We start from the raw sequence: 8259 nt of genomic DNA, 5'->3' as shown, positions 1-8259 counted from the left end.
ATTTTGCTTCACAGGTTGAACGTGGACCCAGACCACAAACCCGTAAAACAGAAGAGGAGACCATTCAATGTCGAGCAGTACGAAGCCATTGCCGACGAGGTCTCCATCCTGCTCGACGCTGACTTCATAAAAGAAGTGTATTACCCCGACTGGATTGCAAACGTGGTACTAGTCAAAAAAACCAATGGGAAATGGCGAGTCTGTATAGACTACTCGGACCTGAATAAGACATGTCATAAGGATAGCTCCCATTGCCTCGGATTGATCAGTTGGTAGACAGCACAACCGGTCATGAGTTACTCTCCTTCTTAGACGCCTACTCCGGGTACAATCAAATCATGATGCATCCCCCAGACAGGCAGAAGACTACCTTCGTCACAGACAAAGGACTCTACTGTAATCGGGTCATGCCATTTGGCCTGAAAAATGCTGAGGCCACGTATCAAAGGTTGGTAAATCAGATGTTTGCAGAATAGATCGGATGCACTATGGAAGTGTACGTCGACGACATGTTAGTGAAAAGCATTAAAGCGTCCAACCACTTAACAGATCTCGGAGAGACGTTCACCATCATCCGAGAATATCAGATGAAGCTGAATCCCGCAAAGTGTGCCTTCGGGGTCGATTCAGGAAAATTCCTCGGGTTTCAGGTCATTTAGAGAGGCATCGAAGCAAACCCCGACAAGATCAAGGCACTCCTTAACATGAGTTCGCATCGGACTATCAAGGAAATACAATGCCTCACAGGGCGAGTTGCAGCGCTAGGGCGTTTCATATCTAGAGCAATAGATAAATGCCTCCCCTTCTTCCAATAATTGAGGGGTCATAAGAAGGCAGAGTGGTAAATATTGGATCCTTTCTCTCAAGTCAATTTACTAAAGGAAATGGAATAAAGTTCATATTTTATTCCATGCTTAGTTGTTCTTGGTAAAGTCCATATTTGCCTTTGAAATCCAATTTTGTCTTCCAAAGCTTCAGGTTTTTGTTATATAATTAGACCGCCATAATCCAGATAGGTTCGCATAATATAGTGATCTTTTCAGTTGAGTCGACTAGATGCCTATGTACAGGATGTTGCTGAATTGTCTATGATGTTTCCAAAGGATACTGAGGCTCCACCTGGAGGTGTAGATGACATTACAAAACTCTCATATTTGCATGAACCTGGAGTCTTGCAAAACTTGGCCACTCGATATGAACTAAATGAGATCTATGTGAGATACTTGGCTTCATCTTCCTTCAAATCTGTGGCTCTTGACTTTCTAGTAAATGGGGAAAAAAAGTTCTAAACTAACATATACTGGTAATATTTTGATTGCAATAAACCCATTTCAAAGATTGCCTCATCTGTATGATACCCACATTATGGAACAATACAAAGGGGCAACATTTGGGGAGCTAAGTCCTCATGTTTTCGCAGTTGCAGATGTTGCATACAGGTGATTTCCTATCTTTTTCTCAAAAATCACAATCTTCCAAGTATGGTTTGTATTGATATGTGCCTGTCCATAAATAGGGCGATGATAAATGAAGGGAAGAGCAACTCCATTCTGGTCAATGGAGAAAGTGGGGCTGGTAAAACTAAAACGACAAAGATGCTCATGACATATATTGCATATTTGGGTAGACGGTCTGGAATAGAAGGAAGGACAGTTGAACAACAAGTTCTAGAAGTAAGATAATTAATCTTGCTTGTCTTGAAAATTGTCAATTATCTTCTGCAAACCATATTATTTGCTTCTCACCTTTCTGTGCAAATGGAAAGGAATTGGCATTGTGACTAAATCATATCTTCTGGTTGATGATTTAAATTACAGTTCAATCCAGTTCTAGAAGCATTTGGCAATGCCAAAACTGTTAGAAACAACAACTCAAGGTACATATCTATCTCCTTGTGGCTTTCCTTTACATCTCTAATCAGTCTGAAGTTATCGTTCCATCATGTTTGCGGTCTAGTTTTAATGTTTAGAAAACTTATTGTGCTCTACCTTTTTATTCTCTTCATAGCATTACAATGAAGTCATTTTGGTAAATTTGTGGAGATCCAATTTGACAAGAATGGAAGGATATCGGGAGCAGCTATTAGAACTTACTTACTTGAAAGATCGCATGTCTGCCAAATTTCAGATCCTGAGAGAAACTACCATTGCTTTTACCTTCTTTGTTCAGCACCACCTGAGGTAGTTATTCTCTTCTTTCACCTTACTTCCTTCCGTATCTGTCTGAGATAAACAGCCGCCATCTTATTTACTTTCTTTGCTTCATAAGACCATATGCCATTTTTTTTTTTATACTTAAAGAGCCATGATTTTGGAATTGTTGACTCAACCTTGCAGGATATTGAGAAGTACAAATTGGGGAACCCTAAATCATTCCATTACCTCAACCAATCTAATTGTTGTGATCTAGATGGAGTAAATGATGTTCATGAATATCTTGCAACCAGGAGGGCTATGGATATAGTTGGAATCAGCGAGCAAGAACAGGTCAGCCTTCCCCTGTCAATCTGATGCTATGTTGGGTCCACCTCTGGGTAGAAATTATTTCTTAGATTTGCTTGCTCAATCAAATTTCTGATAGTTACTGTTCTCTTCAGGAGGCTATTTTCAGGGTTGTAGCTGCTATTCTTCATATTGGTAATATTGATTTTGCAAAGGGAAAGGAGATAGGCTCGTCTGTCGTTAAGGATGAAAAGTCTAGATTCCATCTTAAAATGACAGCTGAACTTCTCATGTATATCCCTAGAACTATGTTCCCTTTTATTCCATATAATGGAATATAGCTTGCTATCTATCACGATTGTTTGTTAATATCAGTTTATCTGGACTAAATCTTATGTGGTAGGTGTGACGCCCAGAATTTGGAAGATGCTCTGATTAAACGTGTGATAGTGACACTTAAAGAAGTCATTACGAGAATGCTGGATCCTGTTAATGCAATCGTTAGCCAGGATGGTTTATCAAAAACAATATACTCCCGCCTATTTGATTGGTAAAAGAGCTTGTATATGGTGGAGTTGTTTCTGGAAATTTATACATTTAGTTGGAAAGGGCTGTTTTCATGGTGTATTTATTTTGCTACCAAAGTAATTTGTTTTATTCTTTTTCTTTCTTACAGGCTTGTGGATAAAATCAATGTTTCAATTGGGCAGGACCCGAACTCGAAGTCATTAATTGGAGTTCTTGATATCTACAGTTTTGAAAGTTTCAAGTGTAATAGGTAAGCCATTAATTGACTGAAGTACCTGCAACTTTGTTGCTGCATAACATGATTGATCAATCTCGATTTCCTTGTTGATATTTCCTTATATTTCGTGGTAAACAGTTTTGAGCAGTTCTGCATTAATTTCACAAATGAGAAGCTGCAACAACATTTTAACCAGGTTAGCTTACTCCATGACAAGTTGTTGCCTCTATTCTGGAAACCTCTACTATCTTGATTTTTTTTTTCTTGGGTTGTGTACTGCCAGCATGTCTTCAAAATGGAATAGGAAGAGTACACAAAAGAGGAAATCAATTAGAGCTACATAGAGTTTGTTCATAACCAAGATGTGCTGGATCTGATTGAGAAGGTTTTTTGTCTGCTACCTGATGCAATCCTTTATATTCATTCATGAAGAACCGGTGCTTATTTTGGTTGCCTCATGATCAATTCTGTTGAGAATGCACATAAATGATCATAAATATTGCCAAATTGTTAATTACTGTTAGTTTGAGAGTTGTATAAATGACTAAAGTCTGCTAAATAATTTGGAAATGTTTTAATATAAAAACTGAGCAGAAACTTGCAACAAGCATACACTCATAAAACTCATATGTAGATGCTTGTACACAAATCTATAGATTGGCATGCAAATGGGAGATTTTATTTCCTAACAGTAAAAGTATTTATGAATCACTTCATTAATGAGGCAGCTTTGGTCATAGAGCAGTCATAGAAATTTCAGGTTTGCTAGTTGTGTTGTAGACTTATACTAAATACCAAACATCAAGGACCACTTGAAAATTATTTTTCTTGTTCTCTTGACTTCGGATATAAATAACATTATGGATGGCATTGGTAGATCTAGTAAAATGTGATTTTTTCCTTTGATTTTTTATTTTTGAAAATTATCCTTCTTCTTTTGTAATATTTTGCATGCATCTTTTCCGAAATGAAACAATGAAGTGGCTGAAACAGCATTTTCCGAGTTCCACTTGGAAAAATAAAACACCAAATGGCACAAAACTGAACTATGATCAGGTTGGCATGTCTACTTGATGAAATCCTATGTTTTCTTTCTTCTTCAGCATTTGCCAAGTTCCACTTGGAAAAAATGAAACAACAAATTGTACGGAACTGAAGTATGACACTAGTTGACATGCAAAACATCAATTTGATGAAATCCAAAGTCCTCTTCTGCTTCACTTGTATTTTAAATTTCACATGCATTTCTAGCCAATCAGTTCTCTTCGTCTTTTGTATATGTAGTAGTCATATAATAATGCATCTTTCAATATCATCTATAGCCGTATGCATATTTCAATTTTCTGACATTGACTTCTTCTTCATCTTGAATTCCAATTTGCTGAGGTTGACTTTGTCTTGTTCTTCTTCTTCACTTGCATTTTAAATTTCATGTGTGCTTCTTCTTAAACAATTTTCTCTTCATCTTTTACACAATGGTCATGTATGTGCTTGTTGCAATTTGCCAAGATTGACATGCTAGCTACCTCATATCATATGTAAATTAAACTCATATTGCTGCATGTTTTCTTTCTTCTTCCATAAATGTGAAATGTGAAGCTGTTTTTGGTTGGCTTTATACGAGCGATGGGTTAATTTTCCTTGCATGTGTGTGATTCATGTTGAATATACATTTTTCATCAGTATGACCTGTCTTTTTTCTTTCTTTCTTTCTTTTTTTTCGCAGAAACCTGGGGGGATTATTGCACTTTTAGATGAAGCCTGGTATGTTGCTAGCGTAGCATTTCAGCTGGTCTCATCATCGGTTAAGCTACTGCTAGGATGACATTGGTTATGGGTTCTAAAAGGATTTTTTTTTTTTTTTGTTTTCTTTTTTCATTTTCATAAACGAACAGGAAAACATTTTCATGTTTGTCTCCATGTGTCATGCAGCACGTTTCCTAAATCCACACATGAAACCTTTGCTCAGAAGTTGTACCAGACATTCAAAAGTAACAAGCGGTTTATCAAACCAAAGCTTTCCCGTACTGATTTTACTATTTCTCATTATGCAGGGGAGGTAAAAATAAAAAATTTCTTTGCATATATGTTGTCTTCATTCTGTACCAAGACTTCTTTTTTTTTTTTCCCCTGCAACTTGTATAATCTCTCTATCTTGTGGGAGCTCATCTGATGGAGTTGGTGAGGGTTACTATTTTTGTGAGTAATGTATTAAGGGAAGTTCTCATAGCTATGAATTATCTGCTGATATTTGCTAGAAACTTCATGCAGAAGTTAAAATTTGGGAAACACATCAGCCACCTTTTCAGGCATTAGTCATCAACAGTCATCTTCAGTTTCTTCACATCAGTCTGATGTGTATGCATGGAATTCTATTTTTGTATGGATTCAAGCTTGACATCAAGATGCTAGATGTGAAACTAATGTGTATGGAAGAATCAGAAGTTGCAATTGATGTACACCTCTATAGAATGTTTATTTATGAACTGACATGCTTCATCATTCTAAATACTGGAATAACTTGCATCAACCACATGCTAATTGGTGAACTTCTATAATTTTTACAGGCTTTGCTTCTGATAGAAAGGCAGAAAACACATGAGGCCAAGCAAGCTTCTGCTGAAGCTGAAAGTAAAAATGGGGAACTGGTCAAAAAGCTTGAAGATGCGGACCGGAAAGTGGAGCAGCTTCGAGATTCCGCACAAAGGTTCTTGACAGAATTTAAGAAATCGATCTGTTTTGGATTTGTTATATTTCACCAATAATCTGCTGTCTGATTCGTCTACTAGTGTTTTTTTCATTGCAGTTTCCTGTTCATTCTTTTTAATCCTTAGGAGCCAATTTTTTGACTTCTACTTGCTAGAGCTCTCTTTTGCTGCCAATGGCCGAACATGGATGCTCTGTGTTATGGAAGTAAAATTACTTGTGAAGTATTGTTCCTTCCAGGAATAGTGGGTCTGTGTGCTCACTCTCTTTGTATGATCCAGTCTCTAGGATTCTGACACACACAAGAAAACCCAACCTCGCCCTGCAAACCCCTCGTTGTCACTCTCTTTCTCAGCATCATCAGAAGCTATTTTCATCTTGCTATTTACAAAAATTGACCAAGTAATAATAGAGTTACATTTTGCAAAAAAAATAAAATTATTTCAGACTTGAAGAGAAACTTTCCAACCTTGAATCGGAGAATCAAGTTCTTCGTCAGCAGGCACTTGCCATTTCCCCAACTGGTAAAGCCTCATCAGCACGGCAAAAAACAACCATACTTCAGGTATATATGTTTAATGAGTTGTCGTGCATCTCTTGAATATCCCACATTTATGTCCATGGAAATGCGTACTTAGTGGTTTTTCTCTGAGTTGCAGAGGACTCCTGACAATGGCAATGATCAAAATGGTGAAACAAGGATGGCATCGGTAAGTGGATACCTTTGAGATATGTATTGCAGCAGTTTGCTAGTTCATGTGCATGTATAGCCAGCCCCTCCACAAACCGCCACATGTGCCAAGCTGGCATGTACAGTGAGCATCCAAGACATCCATCTGGTGCACCCACCGTGTAGATTTCCCGTGTCAGAACCTGGCTTAATCATTCGTCATGTGCGCTAAGTTAAAAAGGCAAGGTACAGCTAATAGAACATGTTATAGCTGTTCATTTGTTTCCCGTTTCCTACCATTTTAAAAAATGTCTCAGGATTTGAGTCTTGTTGTATCTAATCCGAAGGAGCTTGAAACTGAGGAGAAGCCACAAAAGTCACTTAATGAGAAGCAGCAGGTAAGCCCTCGAAAATTGTCTACTCCGCCAATAAGAAATTTGTCGCTAAAAACACTCTGTATATTCTGTATTTCACATCAAACTTACCATCAGCAAATTTTTTATGGTTCATTTTCATTTCTGATGCACTGCTTGCCATCTGTTTTTCTGGTACAGGAGAACCAGGACTTGCTGATTAAATGCATATCACAGGACCTGGGATTCTCGGGTGGACGAGCAGCTTGTGTAATATACAAGTGCCTTCTTCATTGGAGGTCTTTTGAAGTTGAAAGAACCAGTGTTTTTGACCGCATGATTCAGACGATAGGCTCAGCCATAGAGGTATCACTGAATCCTGTGTTTCTGTTTAATTCCATAATCTATATTTTGGTTAGTGAAGTGGGGCCATGAAAATTTAACCCTGAATACCTTACACTTGGTACAGCTCAAACACAGGACTTCACGATGCAATCACACAAGTATTCCCACATGCCAATGAGCAATCGATCAGACGCCTTACTATGTTTGTATCAGATGTTGTTCCTGTATTTTACTGATATTTGCTATTTGTGTTGCCGAAGGCCCAGGATAACAATGATTTATTATCGTATTGGTTAACAAATTGATGGGGACATCATGCGCACATGTACGCCCCTAAGCATGTACACTAGGAGGAGGAGGGCCCCACCATCGATTTGGATCGATAACGATGTTCAGGGAGGACCTTCTAGCTAGAGGACTGCATTTTGGTCCCTTGGAGTAGACCCGAACGTTATGTGAATCCTGCCATGGGTTCTCATGATCGTGTCCCATTACTTTGAGTTTTGGTTATTTTTGTTATTAGGAACATCATGGACAGTTTAGATTGCTTTGATTAGTTGTTATTTGTGATTACTCCATCTCTAAGTAATAGGTTGCGCACATGGCGCGAGTTTTGGGGTATAGGATTTTATTATAAATAGACACCCCTTGATCATTGGATGGCTAGCTTTTTTGTGGCTTTATATCCTTTTCCTTTATATGTGGAGTTAAGATGATACTCAGGTCCGCTTGAGAGGATGTATGAATGATGTGAGATATTTGGATGATGTCTTCAAAATGTAAGTATGACGATGTGTATTTTTAATTTTATTTTATTTTTAAAAAAAAAAAAAAAAGAAAGAAAGAAAGAAAGAAAGAAAGAAAGAAGAAGAAGAAGATGGAAAAAAAGAAAAAAGAAAGAAAGATTGAAAATATTGGACTATTTTAGAAATGTAATTGGAATTACCTGTCTTTCCCTCTTTTCTGCCTCCAATTTCCTAAGGTTTTTGAAGTCAGTGA

The 8259-nt window shown here is 37.7% G+C and overlaps 1 pseudogene; it reads left to right on the top strand.

The window, feature by feature from the left end:
* Positions 1–488: 488 nt before the first annotated feature.
* LOC131232375 (myosin-17-like) lies at positions 489–7748 on the top strand (annotated as a pseudogene).
* Positions 7749–8259: the final 511 nt, after the last annotated feature.

Source organism: Magnolia sinica, chromosome 18 (assembly GCF_029962835.1).
Source record: "Magnolia sinica isolate HGM2019 chromosome 18, MsV1, whole genome shotgun sequence".
In the NCBI taxonomy this organism is placed as follows: Eukaryota; Viridiplantae; Streptophyta; class Magnoliopsida; order Magnoliales; family Magnoliaceae; genus Magnolia; species Magnolia sinica.
This window is presented reverse-complemented; position numbering and strand designations above follow the sequence as displayed.